Here is a 20,812-nt window from a genome sequence, read left to right on the forward strand (position 1 = left end):
TCTATTTTAGGAACCTGCAAAGTGGCGTTACACCGTCAGACCATTCATCTGTCATTTCAGCCTCTTCCAGACTGACTGGCAGTGCCTCCCTCGGGCTTCTGGTAGGAATGCTATTGAGCCTACCCAGAGAGACAGTGGGCTGAAGGTGGCAATGCAGGAACCCCAGCATGGAGCTACAGCCCTTCGCCACAGTTTTACATAAGCTTCTGCCAATCTGGTGCCCATCACTACCAGAAATCATTCTCCGCACACCACTTTGGGGAATTACACCAACCTTGATTTAGCCAAGAGGCATTCGCTTCGAAATTTCACCACCTGCACTCTTTGAACATCACTGTCCAAGGCAGGTGAGATGAGACAGACTTGGGCGGCATTCTCAAAGATTCCCATGGGCAAGGGAAATCAAGGGAAACATTGACTTCTGCCCTCTTTCCTAAGAATATACGAGGAGCACAGTCCTCTCGAAGAGGGCTGACCACGTGCAGAAAGGGCAGAAAGGGAGGAAAAGAGTCACCCCACTCAATCACTTGCCCTGCGCAAAGCCAACAGGGAGTCTTGTGGCAACTTAAAGCAAGTAGCATGTCAGCATGTTGGGGCCCTCACATGCAGTGGAGGGGTGAGGGCTGCACATGCAAATATGTATGTGCATGTGAGTGTAGGTCTACACAGCTGGAAGTGGATCTCTTGGGGAAAACTAAGGCCTCCACCCCTCCAACCCAGGACATTGCCAGTTGGACAGGTGAGAGGAAGGCTAGAGCTTCCTCCCGCCCACAGGGACTCTGAACTGGGAGTCTGCTTCCCCACTGCCATTTGTGGTACAGAAGCAGTGACTGCAGCCTCCTTCCCTGCAAGTGACCCCAAACATATAACTGCTTTCGAGTGAATATCAGGGGTATCAAAGCTGAGCCCCCGAACTTTGTACCTCCCTGTTTGGGGACTGTTGTCTTGGTATTGCCAGTAGCAGCACTAGCTCAGCAGGATTTTTTCCACGGTCCCACTGATCAGTTGGTTTGCGAAGAAAAGCATCTTGAGCTTGCTGTCTTGAGCTTGCTTCTGACTATGTGGGCCCCACAAAGAGCAGTCAAGGGCCACAGGTGGGGCCTGGCCTCCCTTGCCTTAAGGCTTAGGGATTTATTATGGCCTGCGATGGGGCCATTAAATTGGCAAAGGACAACCTGTCCTTCAAGGTGCCATTGACAGTAGCAGGGGGCTCAGTAAATGTTTTTCAAGTAGGGATGAATGAGCTGTTCATTTCAGTGCACAACTCACCTGAACCTGCCCCATCTGCAGCCCAGAATGTGATCAGGGGCACATTAACAAACAAACAAATCTAGGCATTCCCAGGCATACACAAGGCACTTTCTGAGTACACACTTGAAATGCGCATTTTTAAAAATGCAATTCGACATGTTGTTCAAGGGAGAAGAAAAAGGCACTCAGAAATGCACATTTTCCCAAATTCAGAATGCATGCTTCTGTTCTTTAAATGAACTGAAAGTATCATGAACAAAAATGGGAGGGAGTCAAACCATGTTTCAGAGTGACATCTGAAGAAATTTAGAGGATTTTAGCAAGCCTGAGCATCCTGCATCTTCCACCCCAGTTTACAAAGGTGCAACTGTGTGATGCTTTGCAGCCCACACCAGTAGCCCCCTGATTGTGGTTACCTTGAAGCATCTTCTGTGTCCATCAGTAGCTTCTCTCTGTTTGTGGGAGGAGGAGGACGCCTACCCTTCTTTCCCAGTACTCCATCAGCAGCGGCAAGTGATTCCTGCTAGCAAACTGCTCCCTTGCACCTGATGCCTATGTGATCAAATTAAATTCCATGCCACAGTGCCCATGCCATAAATACTTAAAGTGCTCACTGGCTATAAGATTTGGTTTGAAGTGCAGCAGTTCAGAAATCAGCCTTCTTTAACTCTGAATGACTTGGAGGCCATTTGATTGACCTCAAGAGCCCTCCGAATCTTGACATGGAAATCCTAAGCTTCATGGCTCTCATTGACTGCCACTAGAAATCAATGAATGACTGTAATATTTTTGCCTTTTGACAGAACTGCATGATATTCACAGGCATCACAGCCCCTTGTGAGGGATGAAATGTAGCACATGTTAGACAAATAAGTACAATGGGGATTGTGCTAAATGCCTTTAAGTTTTGCATGCTTTAAAAAAAGTACTCCTTTGCAGAACTGGATGGAAATTGCTGTCACGGCTACCCCTTCTGGGGGCTCAAAGCTGCCAGGTTTCAGATGGATGGGTTCTATTTGCTTTCCACAAGAGAGGCGTTTTACTCTGGGGTTTTCCAAAACACACATGTTCCTTCCTTTGTGTTCCTTGTGGGCAATTGTTGTGAAAACAGCACAGCACAGAAATGATTCTAGCTAAGAGCCTATGATTCTAGCTACTCTAGTTTTACTTATATGTTTTTGTTATATGCTTCTTAATAAATTCCCGGAGTATACTTTGTTATGGAGCCAAGCACTATTTATTATCCACTTTTATTTGCATGCAGCCTCACTGATAGAAATTTTGTTGTGCAAGGCAGACCAATGGAATGGAAAGTTAGATGTGGTGGAATGTATCCCACCTCTGGTGAGCACCAGCTCAAAAGTTCTGATGAACATTTCATGGTCTATGAATACATGGCCAATTCTGGGAAATGCAGAATACATTCATTACAGATACTAAGAATATTGAACATGAGTCAGGCATTCAGACCTGAAATTTATTTCCAAAGTGGGGGTGGGGGAACCTCCACCAAGGAGCAAAGCAATCCTGAGAGGGCTGAGTGAAGCAGCAAATTGTCTGTCCCTTCCAAAATATTTGCCAGCAGGGCAGCCACTGGTGGGGCTGTGGACTTACCTTTTCCATCCTGACAGGTGGTTTTTGGGGGGAAGGAGTCTTCCTCCTGTTGATTCCAGTGCGAAGGAATGCATACTAGCTCCATGCAGGTGAGAGAACTGATCCTGGGGCCTTTCAGAGTAATGAGGAAGGCTTGACCTGATGGATTCAAGGCTGCCTCTAACCTGTGACATCCCCAGAGTTCCTCAGTTTGAGTCTTAACCCAGGGCCTCAATGGACAAATTTGTCCATTTTGGATTTTCCTCCATTTGCTTTTCTAAAACCTCAAGCACTTTCCTACTTGAATAGGAGGAACCTGGGCAATTTTGCTAACTTCAGAACAAAAATGAACTGAGACAAAGTTCTCCCCCAAGCCTGAGTGCATTTGATGAGCCCTGTCATGCAATGTGCATCAGTGATCTCCCATCCATCCACACAAATGAGGGCAAGAATTGCAGACAATCATAAGCAGGAAGTCAATTTACCACTTGAGGCATGAACGGCGAAAATGGGCCTGTAAATTCTAGTGGCTCTTTCGCTATTTTCAAGCAGACATTTCAGTGTTCTTAAATGTAGTTCAATTTCCATGCACCCATTTTTTTCAAGTCTTTTGTAGTACAGATTACCCTTGAACACATACTTAGGTAATGGAAGATGTCACAAAGACCATATTTCTTTCAAAAGACTTCCATGATCAACATGAGACATATTTCTTTTTCCTAGCCACTGATGCAAGTCTATCATATTACTTGTTAGACTCATCCTTGGAAAGCTGTGCAAATGCAGACCTCGCATGCTTCCCTTTTCTTACAATGTCATCTTGGCTATCCAAAGAGAACTTGGATGCCTGGAGGAAAAGCACACACATTGTTGTTGAAAAATGAAATGAACAGAAGCCAGCAACCCAGGTCCTGTAATTTTGTACACTTTGGGAAGAGCAGTGAATGTGGAAGCCAGAATCCGTTGGCACAGGTACCATTTTCCACTTGCAAAAGTCTACTCGATGGTTTGTATGGTAACAGCTTATAAATCATGCAAGAGGCACGTAGGCTGGTGCGATGGGAGCTGAGTGGCTGCGGCGAGTGCAGAGGCATGCAAAATGTAATGTTTGGGATACCACCGGGAGAGTAAGAAAAAGATGGGCTCGCATGGAAAGCAGGGGCAGGCGAGGTGCATGCGTGTTGCGGCGGGAGGACACACGGTGCTTCTTTGGTTAGCGTTGTTATTTTCTAGGAAAGTAGGGATGTGTAAAACACATTCAGTCAGACTTGCCAAAGATAGTAAAGACTGAAATGTCTTTGCTCGTCTTGTGAAAAGGAAGGTTTTGCAGGTGCAAAGCAGAGATGAGCAGGGAAAGCAAAACAAAGCAGCTGTCCTTCCAGGGAGCTGGATGCAAAGAGAAAGTGGGGGGGGGGGGCTTCTCAAAATGTACCTTCCGTCTCTCATTTGATGCCTTAACTGCATCCTGTGATTTTATTAGGAACAATGTGTGTCATTACTGTGTTATATAAACAGCACAGAGGAGAAAGTCTTCCAACCCTATTAGGGAAGTAAAATCAAAAGATGACTCGATGTATCTCGTAACTAGTCTATCTCAAAATGTAGAACAATTCAGTTAAACATGCACACACACGTATAATGTTTGTTGTAGCTGTTTTACTGTGTGGTGACATCTGTGCATAGAACCCGAGATGCATAAATCCCCTTGTTCCAACCTCACTGACCTTCCTGTAGTGCATCAGCAAAAGCCCTTAGAGTTGTCACACAGAATTACGGGAAAGATTAGCTCCACATGTCCCCTGCATCAATTCTATACAATTACAGTGAATTCATTCTCTGTGGACTCTTTTGTAGCCAGTACATCCTTCACACACATAAAAATCACTGTGACATGTTTATGGAAGTCCCTGCTAGGGAGATCGGATTACTGTTTTAGGTTCAGTTCATGATTATATGGAAATAACAAACAAAATAACATGGCTCAGGGATAGGATTTCCACATCTCTGTGAATTCCCTTTCATACTGAAAATTCCAGTGAATGGTGAACTATTCGAGGGAAGTTCTTCTGGTTAAGATATTCTGAATTATTTCCATCAGATAGCAAGTCATTGGAAAAGACAGCCAGAGGGTAATTTTAAGCGGTCTTCCATGGGAAATTTTCTTTAGGTGGATCTGATGAAGTAACAAGGCAGGATACAATCCAGGGATCTTATCATCTACCAGTCTGCAAGTGGGAATCAGTGCAAATATACGATTTATAAGTGACCTTTGACTATAGTATGCATATTTTTTATGTTGTTATGTACCACTGCAACATATTGTACTGTTCGAATGGAAGTCAGAATGAGGAACATGAAAAAAGTAATGCTAGATTGGACCAAGGATCATTCTATGCCAGTACTGGGTCACCAGTAGCCCACCAGTAGGTTTCTAATAGCAGTTTCTGCTCATGTTCCTCCGTAACTGGTATGCAGAGGTATGCTGTAGCCATTGACAGACTTAGACCTCAGCAAATTGCTAAATGTAGCGAGAGATAACACTGGACACAACAAAGAGTCTTGTACCATAAAGATTTGCACGTTTATTCTGGCCTAGGTTTTTGTAAAAAAAAAAAAAAAAGCATACAATTAGGCACTGCAAAACCAGTGCATGTGCATTTGTTTTTCACCCTCTTGATCTCATACTACTAGGCATACCAGGAGAATCTGCCCCAGTTTACACTTGTTCAGTGTTGAATGGGTCTGCGTTGAAACCACAACAAAACATCATCGTCTCAGAATGGTATTTGTTATCATAGTGCATGTTTCTTTTTAAACTAGATTACTTATGCACAGATTCAGTTGACCCAGATCAGGTCAGCACTGCCATGCTTACTCATCTCCTGAGTTAGCAAGTGAAATACTGTTGCATCTGGAAAATGGAGAACTAGAGAGCACTGTGCAGGGGTATCTGTTTGGGACAGGATTTATCTCTGCTTTCCAGAAGCTTTTCATTATGATGATGCTTTAAAAGCAGAAAGTTAGTAATCCCAAAGAAAGATGAGCTCCTGCTGCAGTGGTTTTAAGACCTCTGAAAAAACTGTAGATAATCTGAGAATACTATTTAACTGGAGTGAGGTAGTCAGAGATAATTCCCTCTGTTTCTGATGCACAGAGGACTGAGTGCCATTGCATATACAGCCAAAATGGACATCCATGCACAAGAAGGAGGCTTTAGTAGGCTCAGGGAAAACACACATTTTATAAAAATACCAAAGTGGGGGAAATGCTTTATGGGAAAAGGTCTAATGGGGAAATTCCCAAAACAGCTTGAGGATTGAGCATGATCAGTAGCCACAGAAGGAAGATTCAATACTGGGGGATGCAGAGAAGGGTTGGCTGGTACCCACCAGAACCACATGCAGTGGTGCTGACAGGTTGGGGGCAGCATCCTGGTGCCAAGTAGTGCTGAAGTGGGTAATGGTGGGTGAGTCCTGGACTGGCCGTGCATCCTCTGCCTCTTACACAGAAATACATTTGGCTTTTCCTGCCTTCCCAAACAGGAAGTTCTCTGGCCCATTATGAAGATACGTGGCTCTATGTTGGAACTGCCATTTCTTCTTCCATTCTCTGGTTAAACAACAGCAATGAATATCTGCAACATGGCAAAATCTCACACACACATGGCACAAGAGGGACATTTGGTCTGCTTGGAACCCTGCCCTGCCCCCTGCTGCTCTTGGGGAGGAGAAGGTGGTATTATAAGAGTTCCCGGAGAAGCACAGTTGAGGCCATGGCTAGCGGTCTCCCTGAGGTTGCAACCTTTCGGGCAGTGAGGATCCTACAAATGAAACATGAGCAGAGGAGATAAGCAATGGGAGATGCTCACAGGGCCTTGTGAGCACAATGTCCTCCTCATGACGACCACGCTTCTCCTTTCCGCAGAGTTCCAAGACCCTTTCAAGCACCTCTTCCCCTTCATCATCATCATCCTGTCCCCCAACTGAGCAACCACAGTGGTTCGCAATGAAAATCTCTGAAGGCCACAGGTGGTCCATACACAAAGGCCACAGATTTCCCACGTGTGGGTGGGGAGGTGAATGAAACAGAGCATCATGCAGGAGAGCTGACTGTCTAACTGGCAACAAACTCGAGCATGCTGCATGGCCACAGCTGCAGGTCCTGCTCCCAGAATTCTGAAGGCAAAAGGGTTAACACAGGAATGCTAACATTTAAAGAGAATAGCACGATTCTGCAGGGTAATTAGGGTAATCTTGAAACCTACACAGACACAAAACCAGGTTTTTTGGGGGGGAGGACAGGAAGAAGTCTGATTAGGCCTGCAATCCTATGCATATTTAGTGTGAGACTTATTCCATAAATAGGTCTGTGCTGCAGGAGTCACTATGAAGAAATGTATTCCAGCAAGAACTGACTTACCATTCTCACCAGATGACTTGTCTTTTCCATTTGTTGCTCCCGCACCTTGTCTCTGGGAAAAGGGAGAAGAAAGGGAATGAAGACAGATGGACCTTGAGACTGCATTAAAGCAAAAAACAAGTGCAGCTATGAAGCTGATGCGCATTCTCATACAGTTGTTCCCAAGAGTCTCCTCATCTGAATTCCTACCAAGGCTTTGGAGCGCCATATTATCTGGCCTTGCTTCTGAAACTAAACCAAAGCACTAGGCATTTTCCTTTGTTCCGTGTTGGGTTTCTAAAATGCTTCAGTCTTCTCCAACCCCAAATTAAAACACTGTAATTTGAATTTCTTTTTTTGATTGAATATTGCTTTGATGCAAGTCTTGTTTCTTGAGTGAAACCCATATATCAGGAATTCCCCTTTGCTGTATATTGTTGCTTTTAATCCAGTTTCATCTCTTTTTGACCTTTTGTTGTTGTTATGTGTTATCAAGTCATCTCTGACATATAGACCCTATGAATGAAAGCGCTCCAAAATATCCTGTCATGACAGCTCCTTTCAACTCTTCCAAGTTCAAGGCTGTGGCCTCCTTTGTGGATTCATACATCTGGTCTTCCTTTTCATCTTCTGCCCCCAACTTTCCCATGATTGTCTTCTCCAGGCAGTCTTGCCCTCTCATGATATGCTTTTGTTCTTACCCTGTCTCATTTCTGCAGTGAAGTCAGGTCAGATCACTGGAAATGAGACTGTTTTGCTGCCGCTGTTTGTCTGTCTCTGTAGCCTGTGGCTAGACTCACGGGAAATAATCCAAGCTATCTGCCATGGCGGCATCTTTCTGTATTGCACCTTCTCTCTGGCTGAGTTGCATAGATCAGTTTCTGGGAACACATAGCACTGGCTTGCAGAAGAGAGCTGGGCTGAACTCAGGCACGCTGAACCCTTTTTGCACTGGCAGGTGCATTGGCAATTTTAAGAGAGCTTTCATAAAAAGGCAGCTACTGTGGGTATGAATGGTCCAAAAGCACTCATTTCTCAGGAGGCACACTGGCGAGATTAAAATAAAAGTAAGAGATGCCAGGAGAGGTTCCTCTGGGCACATTGGTTGCCATTTTGGGGTCCCCAGGATGAAGCAACATTTCTCATATCCCCACTCAAAAGGGACCCAAAATACCCCACACCCAAATGTATAATCTCAGTGCACACAAGCAAATAATTTTGTCTCTGCAGAAGCACTAACTTACATGACATTGATATAGAGAATTATATATATTGTGTGTTGTCTATCTTGGGAAGAAATGAGGACCGAGTTCACAGAGAGCAAAGAAACAGAAGGCTGTTGATCAATATGCATAGATCTTATCAGAATAAGCAGAATTTGTACAGTGAATAAAGCCGCCATTATCTAACACTCAAGTTCAAGTGCACAACCTGCTTTGGTCAGATTTCAAGGTCTTTTGCAGCCCAGGGTCTAAGAGACTACACAGCAAAGGGTTATATGTGGGAAGCAGCCCAGCTTCATGGTTCAAATACTGAATGAAGAACATGGAGGCCTGAGTTGAATTCCCTGGACAGCCATCAACCTCATGGGCTGACCATGGACCACTCATACCCTGTCAGTCTAGCCTACCTCACAGAATCGTTGTGAAGAAAAAATGGGGAAGGGGAGGGCAAACAGGTAGCTATTCATTAATCCTTGCATCTGGCAACCGTCTCGCCCCTTTCTGGTCTTTGGCCTAACCTCTTGTTCAGAGATGACTTGAGACTATAAAGCCAGGTCTTATGCATACTGTCATAAATTGCCTTTGAGTTTCTTGTGTACCCAATGTGTGATAGTAATTAACAGAGATGAGAAAGGCACAGAGAGGTGCTTGTAATCCAAATGAGCATTTCTATGGCCAAGGCAAGATTTATATTCTTATTACACATCATGTGAAGCAAGAGTATCTGTATTAAGGACACTGGATGTTTTAAGGGACATGGAGCAGCTGCTGGTCCGTCACTCTCCCTAATCTAGTAAAACAAGGCTGTTAAGGAGATGACCTCATATTCTGCTGAGAGAGATGTGAAGAACAATGATGTTGTGCCACATGTTCCTAGGAAGATGCTTAGGCATTCAGTATCAAGGGCTATCCAAGTATCACACATTTTACTATTTTATTGATTGGATTTGCACCCCAGCCTTCAACAAGTGGGGAAGGAAACAATCAAAAGCTGCAATAAAACCGTTTAACACCCACCCCTGCAAAAAGCCCCACCATGATGCAAAGGCAGAAGCAGACCTGATCATTTCTGAGCCCGCCTGATGTAAGCCAGAGAAAGCATACTGCAGTTCTATTTAGGTGAGCCATGTTGCAAGGTGTGTTTTAGCTGATAAATGGGACAATATAGCTTCTTCCTCCTGTAGAGGTGACTGGGGCACAACTGGGAGGAATCAGGAAGGCCCATTGACTCAACAGTGGCAGAGACAGGCTTGAGCTCGTGCCCACCTCTCTAAAGTACTCCCCCGACTTCAGGAAACTAGATGCAAAGCACCCCAAGCGATACAGGAGAGCATAAAAACGCTGTGGCTGTTAGCCAGATAAGGCGAAGCGGCTTCCCTCCTTCCTGCCAGAAAAAAACTCTTATTTCCATTGGCCTGGGGCTGCAGAAATGATGGAGAAGTAATCTGGTCTTTGCTAAGCTGGAGTGTTAGTGAGAGGATATCAGTTTCCCTGAGATGGCTAGGAGGGCTTGTTTAGAGGTCACCATGTTGTTCCAGAACTGATCTCTCTCCTCCATTTTTCTCCTCCATTCCCTGTTCCTCATGCCTCTTGCCCTCATAGTTGATAAACCTAAGAGCAGAAGCTATGATTCATTTTCATATATGTACATGGCTTACTGCCAGCTAGAGAATTTGGCAACATTTGATGGGCTCAGATCCAGAAATGAAACCCAAGCTGGGCAAGAATTCCCAGCTTACTTGTCCACTGGAGACCTGCCCCAGAAAAAAACTGGTGATGGGAGCCAAGCATCCACTTAGCATGGGAGACTTGGGGAGTGCAAGGGCAGCTTGTGCAGGATTGGCAAAGTTTAGCAAATCCAGATTGGTTTCACAAATAGCTGAGCTATTTGCTCTTTGGGGAAAAATAGTTCAGTTCATTCCTGAGTCAATCTGATGTGGGCCAGAGAGAGAAATGACCCATCTCTCCCACCACTGAATTTTTAAAGTGAATTTACTGTATTCAATATTTATTGAGAATAGCTACTTGGTAGGCATTTGGAAGCTAAACATGAACTAATATGTGCGTGTGATGACGTACGCTATGAATGAACTAAATCCATCTGTTTCACTTAATCTCACATTCAAATGTTTTAAACCTCAATTTCTTCCCATTCCACATATGAAGAAATACATGGATTGAAATTAATGCTTGCCCATCCCTAGCATACACTAGAGTGGAGATCTTTTCTGTGCATTTGACTGGTGGGATACCACATTCCTGCAATGCCTCAGAACTTGTGCTAGCAAACACCACTAGCAGTTGTCTGAGGCACAGTTATTCTTCTACTTCTAGTAGATGAGATTCCAGAGCTCATGAGATTCCAGAGCTGGAATGTGAATGTGAAAACATAATAATTATACATTAAATAAGATAAAGAATTCTGCCACTATGATGTGTAGGAGGAAACAAAGTTTATGACTGCTCGGGGCTATGCAGAGTTTTAAAGTCAGAGGCTGTGCAGAACATCAACGTCGCAATATGAGATGGATTGACTCCATCAAAGAAGCCACAGCCTTGAATTTATAGCAGCTGGGCAGCAGTGTCAGGGAGAGGACATTCAAGGGCTTTCATTCATAGGGTTGCCATAAGCAGGAGATGGCTTGCTGGAATATAACAACCACAAACAAAGGGGCAGCAAAAGCTACAATATGGGCCAAAGGGTCCCCCTCAGCCACACTTTTTGACATAATTATCAATGTAGTAAATTGTGTTCAGTAAATATGGCACAGTCCTTAGGTGTAAGTCAAAGCCAAGAGTGACTTCCTTGCTATAAAGGAACTGTACCTGCTTTATTGTTTCACTATTCCTATTTCTTGCGATTGCTCCAGGCTGCATTTTTCTTTACAATTTCCCACCTAACTTTCATTTCTTTAAATCTTTTCATTATCTACTTTCTGTGATGAGTTGTGGTCAGTTATGCTTTAACAAAAGCCTCTTGGGAAGATTTTATTTATGACCCATAAATATCCTTTCTGAAATAAGTTTTAAAGGCTTTTTTATTATTTTGAAAACACTTTCATTGCAGATTAATGAACAAGAACAAAGAGAGTGTTTCTTGTTTGTTTTCCTTAAAAATCAAAGCAGAGGGAGGCAGTATTAGTTTTCGGTGACAGTCCAAGAAGGGTTGCCTCCAATGCAAGAAATCCAAGCTGAACAAATGTGTGCACGGGAAGAGCAGGATGGTGGTGGTGCAGTCACAGCCAACCTATGCATGTTCAGCTGACTGAAGCCCTGTTGTCAAGCTGTTCTCCCTGCCTCCCATGTGGGTACCACTGTGCAAGGAGAGGGCAGAGATGGGCCCCTTGGCCCAGCCTCCTTCTGCATCGACCACTCCCCAGAGCCCCCCACATGTTGCAGGCTGAACTTCTATAGTGGGGATAGCTTTATGTCTGAGTGGGCACGCCACACAATTCACAGTCCTGGAAAATCAGAGTTCTAAATTGCAGAGCCTTACTGTTTCTGATCCTGGAGGAAATACAACTCTCATAACTAGTAACTATTTATAGCCTTATCTTTCATAAACTGGTGGTATGGTAGTGTTTTCCATGGTTCCCACCAGGCCGCTTCATGGGAGTGCCCCATGTTCTAGTACTATGTGAGACAGAGAACCCATGCTGTAGCTGCTTTTAATATTTCATAATAACCAGATATTTAAATGGTCCTAATGTATAAACTCATGTGGTCTGAAACATGGAAGGGCCACTGTTTAATCCCTCCTCTTTCTTAATGGTACTCCTGGAACTGGAGAAGTATACAGCTAAATGTTAAGTGAGGGCAGTTGCAGGTAATAAAAAGACACTAGAAATAGCCTAACTTGAATGAGAGAAAGTCAGGAAAGGTATGTTTGCCTGTGTCAAGTAGGCAAGCTTCCATATAGCTTAAAGTGCCTAATTCTGCCTAATTTTGGAAGCTAAGCAGGGTCAGACCTGGTTGAAATCTGGATGGGTGACTTAAATGTTGTGAACTACCCAGAGAGCTTCTGTAATAATAATGTCATAAAGGTGAGTGGAAGAGAGAAAGTCTCTTTGGGGAAAAATAGTTCAGTTCATTCCTTACTAGGTCCTTACTAGGTTCCTAACTTACCTAGTAAGGATACAATCTGAAAGTAAATGCAGATTAAAGGACAAGTAAACACCTTGATGGCAAGGGCAATTCAGTCATGAAACTGGCCACAGGAGGAGGATGTAGACTGGGATTTGCTGGAGGTGCTTCATGTTGAGGGTGTGCAACTCAGCAGAACGCAACCTCATTAAGGTTCTCCAAATTCTGTCAGGAAGCGAATTCCAACTTGTATCCATATCAGATCGTGAACTTCGGTGTTGTCTTTCTTTTTTGAACATTCATGTGTTTTGCCAAATATGTGCATCAGTTCTAAAAAAAATTTAGTACGTATGCTTACCTGTTGATTAAAGTGGTTTCTGCACATATTTTTCAAAAATACATATGGTTTCATACACATTTTTAATGCTTTTTTTGTTCTTTGACTGCATCACTTGCTCAAAAATGCAGACTGCAGACATTCAGTTCCAGGTCTGGTCTAAAATGAAGTGAAACACATTTCTCATACATCCATATTTGCATAAAGAATATATGTGTGTGTGTGCATGTATGTATGTGTGCATTTCAATTTAACCCTATAGCCGAGCATCTCTGGGTAGTTAACAAAAGTTAAAATTAAACAAAAGTTAAAAAGGCATAAACCCAAAAAATAATTTAAAAGAACAAAACCGTAATAGCAGCTGCGATTGCTGTTATTCGGCATAGAAGTATAGCAATTTACATGTAATTAGCACATATTAGTAACTTGCAACTTCTCCCAATTAATGGCACTAGTGAGCCTTCCTAGCTATATTCCTTACTGCGTCTTTACTATGCATGTATGTATTTAAAGTTTTTATAGAGTGTTCTGTAGCAAACACTCTCAGAATGGTTTACAGCATAAACGCAACTTGTCCCTAACTGTACCATCCTAGCTCTAAGAAAAGATAAACACAAGATTATTTCTTCCTATTCTTTTAAGCACTCATCCACATTCAGAACAAATCTAATTGCAACCATGTTGTCCCTCAGCACAGAATTTTCAGTGAATTTCAGCCTCTTATTCAGAATCTTGGCCACAGCCACCTAGCAACTTCCCCTAGGCTTTAATTTCAGAGAGAAATTTACAACAGTTTGTGCCTGCAATGTGGTCATAACTTAAACAGTTATGAGTGATACAATATGTGCCTTTAACTATTAGGCAGAATGGAACATTTTCCCCAATGTGTAGGTGTAACAGAAGGGGGAACAAATATAATGGCTTTCTTCTGCATCTCTCTCTCTCATTCTGTCTCACACACATGCATACACACACGTCATGATTCCATCAGAGTCCTATTCCATCATTGCTTGTCATTCTGTGCCACTAGTCATTTAATTCCTCAGCTCCACCTGATTCCCTAAAAATGCACTTTGAGGTAGCCAGAATAGAACATAGGAATTCCTTTGTACCAGCTCAAACTACTGGTCCAGCAGGTTTGGTGTTGAGGAACACTGAACTGTCTTCATCCCAACAGCCAAATTCCATTTTGGGGACCCTTGAGAAAGAGACACATACTAGGGGTGAACCCTACCTTCTTCTAGAAGATGAAGAACATTGCAAATTTTGGAAAATCTTTATCAAACATGAACTGAAATGGACTTATCCATCTGCACCATCCAAATGGAATAGATACAGCTACTGTTAGCATGATCCACTTGGCTGTCAAATAGCTGTTGAAGGTGAGAAGCTTGCCAAGGAAAAAGAGTTGGTCGTCCTAATTTGGCACTAATATGGTTCAATGCTGCAGATGGGTGAGAAATTCATTTCAGCTCATGTTTTGATGACAATTGACCCAGTTTGCACCTTCCAGACTAAGCACTGACTCAGACACAGTTTGTGGTCAAAGCCTGTATGCCTCTCCCTCATACTGCTAGAACCTGGGGTCCTCCCATGGAACTGATGGGTAGGTGAGTCAGGACAATCAGGGGAAGGATTCTTCTCATAGTGCATAAACTATGGTATTCATGAGACCCACCAATCTGGATGGCTTCAAAGGCGGACTGGAGAAATTCATGGAGGGGGGCGCTACCAATGGCTACTCGTCCTACTGGCTATCTGTTACCTCCAATATCGGGGGCAGTATACCTCTATACACCACTTGCTGAGGAGCATGGACAGGAGAGTGCTGTTGCATGCATGTGCTGCCTGTGTGCTCACTGTGGGCAGCTGGTTGGCCACCGTGAGAACAGAATGCTGGGCTAGATGGCCCCTGGTCTGACCCAGCAGGGCTGTACTTGCACGGTGGTCCATGTGGGGGGAAAAGAACAGCACAGAACTGAAAAGAGAAAAGAAAAGCTGTTCAACAGCATCTGTATATCTGAAAAAAGCATACATTTAAAATCCAAGTTAAGAATGGATACATTTCAAAGAAGGACTCAGGTGATTTCACATGAAATGCACATGGATTTTCATGCAAAAAAAGAAGCTTGCAATCTGGTATGAACTTCAATTGGAACATACTTCAAGTTTGCATTTGGAGAACTTCCGCAAGCTCAAGTTCTTCTGATTCCCACATTTGTACTGAATACCCAGGGGCCCAAGCCCAGTCTTGCAAGAGCAAAGTAGTCAAAACCTTGACCTAGACAGAGAAATCTATCAGTGTAAGTTTTTGCCATATTCAGATTTTGTAAATTTTAAGTTCTTTTTTCTCCAGTATTGCAGACTTTGCTAAATTGCTATCACAACCAAAATGAAATTAAATTCTCACCTCTCCCTAAAACTACATCACAATACACTGTTACCAGAGTATAAATCCCACACAGGGAAAATGCAGCTTGGGTATGCAGCTTGGATCTCTGGCCATGTGTGATGCACCCTTAGGGTTCATGGGGGTGGGATGAGGATGGTGACAGGAAACCATACGGAAAGGGCTTTTGCAGGAAAGCACCTGTCTACAGAACACAGGGAAACCTGAGCTCATCACCCACATCCTCCCAAACATACATGATGCAGAAGACTCCCAGTGCTTGAAAGGAGGTTGTGACCCAGAAAGGCTTTGCTTCCTGTGGTGCACAACCCCTCTCCACCCCACTCCACTCACATTTCTTTCCTTCCCCTCTAGCATCTGGTGCAGACTGCACTTCCCCCCGTCCCTGCTTAAGCCATAAATATTGTTTAGAACATTCCCCAGTTAGGTTGCAGTGGCCATATTGGGTAATCCAAGTATGTCATCCTTAATTTGTATTTGCACTGATTCAATTACAACATACTATTTTTGGAAACCTCTGATAATGAAGAGAAATTATATACAGTTGTAAGACTTTGAGGACAGCTTCCATAAATGGTATCCTTTAAAAACAATCATGAAAAAGCAAATAGACATGTTTCGTAATCTTTTGGTGAGGGTACCCTCTTTCTGTGTAGCCTAGCAAAACATCTCTGATAAACTCTAATATATATATATATATATATATGTATATATATATGTATATATATATATATATATATATATATATAAAGCATATACAAATTGCATGCACTTTTGTACCTGCTTTTGCCCTGTTTGGGACTGCTTTTTTAATAATGACGCATAAGTGACCTATCCACACCTCTGCTTTATAGCCTAGGAGGAGGCTGGAGAGGGAAGGTATCCTCCAGGTCTGCCTAGATGTCCCTCTCCAGGACCCAACCAACTGAATGGAGATGCAGCTGGCCAGGGACCAAGGTTCTGGCTGCATGCCTGAAGGGGGGGGAGGGTCCTTTTACACTCTTCCCCACCACCCGCACAATTCCAGGTGACAAGCAAAGCTTCCCTCCGCTAAGCAGGAACTAGCACTTGCACAAATTCTATCCCATTTGATATTTGCTGTGTCGACATATCAGGAATTGAGCTATTTTGAAATCAGCAGACTCTTTGACAAATATGTCTTTGTGCTTATAGCAATCAGAAATATTTTTGATGAGGGAATTAACAGGACGCTTGAAAGCGATGTTCAAAGCAGCTACAAGAATGTACAATGTTCTTACTGTGATCCTCTGAAGAAGTGCATTTTTCATGCACACATATTTGCCTTCATGGACAACATTTGCTTAGCATGAGTAATTCCATGTGCTTCAATGGGACAACTGCATTAGTAACGCTTGCTTAATCAAGGACTTGGATTTTACATACATTTCTGCAAATTGCACATGCTTCATAGGCAACAGGCAAGAGCATAAAAGATAGCTAACTTCTTTTTTCCTTCCCAACAGAACTGATTGCCAATTAAGTTTACCCATTTTAATAAGGTTAATTAATTAGTCTTTATTCAAATTAGAGTGGAAAAGCTATAAGCGAAATGGACTATAAGTGAAATGTTTTGAGTTATGAAACAGGTGCATAAAATGTTTTGATCTAAATAGGAAATGACCAGCCTTTCCCAATTCTCCTCCTGTCTACTATGAACATGTACAGAGCTTGAAGGCTCAATCCTATGCATGTTTAGACAGAAGAAAGTCCTACAACTACCAGCATCCCCCAGGAAGCCTGGCTGGCCAGGGCACACTGCAAGCTGTAAGGCTTTTCTGTCTGAACCTCCATGGGTTTCGGCTTTAAGAGAGCAATACTATGGGCATTTAGCCCAAATGATGGAGGGCTCCAACCTCCAGGTCCTCTGTGCATCCAGAGTCCTGCTGAACTCTTGCTGGCAGGGCAGGAGCAGCAATGAGAGTGCTTTTAGCCTCTCCATCAACCTTCAGTGTTTTTCATTAGGTGGGTGTGTACATTCTCTCCGAGGAGTGAAAACAGGGACAGAGAGGGCATTGGGTCCAGCAGATAGAATGGCACTGTCCCTCTTTGCTCACCTGAAATGCACCCTCTTCCTCCCTTCCTGAGGCAGAAGTCTCAGCCTCCGGAGTGGGAGCCACTGTGGCGCCTTCTGCGGCAGCTGGGAAAGGCCTGGGTAGAGGGCGGGGTGAGGAGGTCCACAACGGCATCTCTTCCTCCAAGCTCAGAGCTTCAGACGAGATCTACTGCATCCTACGACCACTCAGGTGGTGCCCAGTCTGTGGTAAATGGAAGTCTATGATGTGGCAAGGGTCAAGCAAGGCAGAAGTGGCAGCTTCTTTGTGGGGGTGGAGAAGGGAAATCTGTGGATCTGATGGGTCTCTCCTCTCTGGTCCCCACCTGGCACACCTTTTCTCCATCCTCATCTACTTCTGAGGTAGCGATAGGGATCTCAGAAAAGGAACCAGCATGGTGGCTGGGAGGAGAGAGCGGAGACTTTTGTCTCTGCAATGGTGGCTCTATCTAGAGCTTCCACAGGAGAATCCCAAGAATCCTCTGCCTCCTTATATGTCAACTGTGGACCACAGGATTACTTTCTCAGTGGAAAGAATAGAATAAGAGACTTCAGTGCTCAGTGGATGAGCAGGGAAGTGCTATTGTTGTTTTTGTTGTTGTTAGTCGCAAAGTCGTGTCCAACCCATCGCAACCCCATGGACAACATTCCTCCAGGCCTTCCTGTCCTCCACCATCCCCCAGAGTCCACTTAAGCTCACACCAACTGCTTCAGTGACTCCATCTAGCCACCTCATCCTCTGCCGTCCCCTTCTTCTTTTTTGTTATTGTATTTTTACTGTTTTATTGGGTATTTATCATTTTTAATATCATGCCAATTTTATGTGTTTTATTGCTATGTACCACCCCAGGAGAGCTTCTGCCCTGAATGGCATCCAAGAAATATTTTAAATAAAACAGCACTGGAGGATGAAAGGTGGAAAATGAGTTTTGAGACTACTCCACTTATTAAAATGGAAATACAAACCCTGTGCTTCCTTACTCAGAAGTAATTGTCATTTAATTTATTTTAAAACCCTTGCATTCAGCCCAATAACTAATGTTCTCTGGGAAGTTAACAATAATATTTTGAAAACAAAAAAATACAGGCATAAAATAGGACAGAAATGAAATCGCCTGCAGCAAAGGATGGACAGAACAGAGCTAAAAACATCTTAAAAGATCTAAGGATTACAAGGTAAAATACGTAACTGGGAAAATAAAATGCTCTTAAGTGGGCTTGTGTTGAGGGAACTGGGTAGCACTGGACCATGAAACAGCTAGAGAGGTGAACACGCGTTCAGAAATTCAGAAATACAAGCAGGTACAGAGGCCTGCAGGGTCTGCAGTGAGGAAGTAAGGACAAAGAACAAAGAGGAAAAAACTGGGACACCATGTTGAGGGGCCCAAGAGCCCTTTTTACATGTTCAAAAAATGGAGGGGAAATGGGATCACACTTGCTCTGTGGAAGGTCTGAAGAGAGCCTACAGCCATATATGCTGTATGCAGACTCCCTCCATGTGCTTGAGAATTTTCCAAAAGCTAGGCTCCTAAGAATCAGAATCTAACTGGATTAAATTGTGTGTGCGTGGAGCTGCAAAAGTGTTGAACGTTAGACCTGGGGAGCAAATCATTATCTTTACTTCATTTCCACACTGTCTGTAACTAAAGCTCTCTGGGGAGTTTACCTCAAAGTAAATGAACAAACAAATCTGCCTTGCCTGACGTCCCCATCTGACCCTCTAGGGTTTACTAGAAGGTCACAGTTCCTTTCCTTGGCCCCACTGCCTTTTCCCCAAAAAGAACATAAGAATTGGATCAGTCCAATGGTCTCTCCAGTCCAGCACTCCATTCACACGATAGCAAGCCAACTCCTCACAGGATTGCTCAAGCAGGATGGACATAAGAACTCCACCCACCCAGATTTCTTCACAATTGGTATGTGCAGGGAAGCCACCTCTAGCAGGGCTAGCCGCTATTGTCAACTTCCTTCTCCAGGAATCTCCAATCCCCTTTTAAAGGCATCCAAGCCATCCATATTTTAACTATGCACTGTGTGGAGAAGTACTTCCGTTTTTCTATCCTAGATCTCCTACCAGGCGACTTCATGAGATGTCCCTGGCTCTGGTATGATGGGGAGGGAGGAAAATGTCTCCCTCTCCACTTTCTGCAGTCCATGCATAATTTTGAACATCTGTCATGTCTCCCCTTGCTCACCTTTTTCTAAGCTGAACAGTCCCAGTTGTGGTAGCCACTCCTCACAGGGGAGCTGCTCGAGCCCATTGATCAGGCCCTTTTCCGTCCTTTTCCCAACTCAGTAAAGTCCTTTTCCAGGTAAGACAACCAGAACTATATGCAATCTTCTAAGTGCTCTTGCATCAAAGATTTCTATAAGGGGAATAGGATCGTAGCAGTTCTATTTTCATTCCATTCCTGATTTTGCCTAACATGGAGGTTGCCTTTTTTACAGCAGCTGCACATGGGCCAACACTTTCAGGGAGCTGTCCACCCCCCCCACCCCAAATTCCCTCTCTTGCTCAGGCACTGTTGCCCATTTCCCCACTTGAGTATTGCTGCCTCAAGTTTTCATCTGAAATCAAATGCCCCTTTCTCCTCTGCACATATACATCCCTTTTTAAAATAGGGGTGTCTTTAGGAGACAGGGTCCTTAAAGGTACACACAGAAAGGGGAAGAGGGAGAGGCAGAAAGTGAGAGAGACTTTAGAACATAAGTAAATTTGCATATACAAATATTTTTGCGGGGGGGGGGGTTGCCTGTGGGCCTCAGCCTGGGAACTCTAACACACCTGACAGCACCCCAGGATGGAATTATTGCAACTGCATGATGATCAGTTAAAATGAGGAATGCTGACATCTGGACAGAAAAAGCCAAGCATGGCTTGTTTATGTAATAGCCATAATTCGTCTGTCTTTGCAACAGCCCTGTAAGGTACGTTAATCCATTCTGCCTGCAAAGTATGGCCAGGAGGCTGATAAGAGATGCTCAGGTGGGATGGAAGGTGCAAAAGCCACACTGAAGTTGATCAGATGGAAGCAGCTAAGGCACGTGCCCTGCGCCTGAGGGGTCTGCAGAAGAATGGGAGAAGAGATGATATTTGAAAGGAAATGAGCATTCTGCAGGGAGTTTTTTAAAATGGGAGATTTGAGCTTGCCTGAAAACAGAGAGGAAAGATTAAAGAAAGATTTAATTTTCCAGGAAGCATATCTAGCTGTAATTTAGTTAAGGCTGCTTTCAAGGGGCAGCACCATTATTAATGACAGAAGCTTACCCCAAACAAATCACTTCATATTTGAACATATTGATCCCACCATTATTAAAACAGACATCTATGTTCCCAAGATTGAAAAATGATTACCTTGCACCATTCTTCCCCAACCTGGAGCCCTCCGGAGTTAAAGTCCAACTCGTCTGCAGAGGACTTGCTGGGAGACGGCTGCCTGACACAG

The 20,812-nt window shown here is 43.7% G+C and overlaps 1 long non-coding RNA gene across 1 annotated transcript in view; it reads right to left on the bottom strand.

The window, feature by feature from the left end:
* Positions 1–4,372: 4,372 nt before the first annotated feature.
* Positions 4,373–20,812, bottom strand: part of LOC123029049 — a 29,556-nt gene continuing 13,116 nt past the window's right edge. The window contains exons 2-3 of the long non-coding RNA XR_006415831.1: positions 7,264–7,315; positions 4,373–4,383 (exon numbers count right to left, since the gene is read on the bottom strand). This is a non-coding gene — a long non-coding RNA (uncharacterized LOC123029049). The remainder of the gene's footprint in view (positions 4,384–7,263; positions 7,316–20,812) is intronic.

The sequence above is a fragment of the Varanus komodoensis genome, unplaced genomic scaffold (genome assembly GCF_004798865.1).
Source record: "Varanus komodoensis strain SLA01 unplaced genomic scaffold, ASM479886v1 scaffold4, whole genome shotgun sequence".
NCBI lineage: Eukaryota > Metazoa > Chordata > Lepidosauria > Squamata > Varanidae > Varanus > Varanus komodoensis.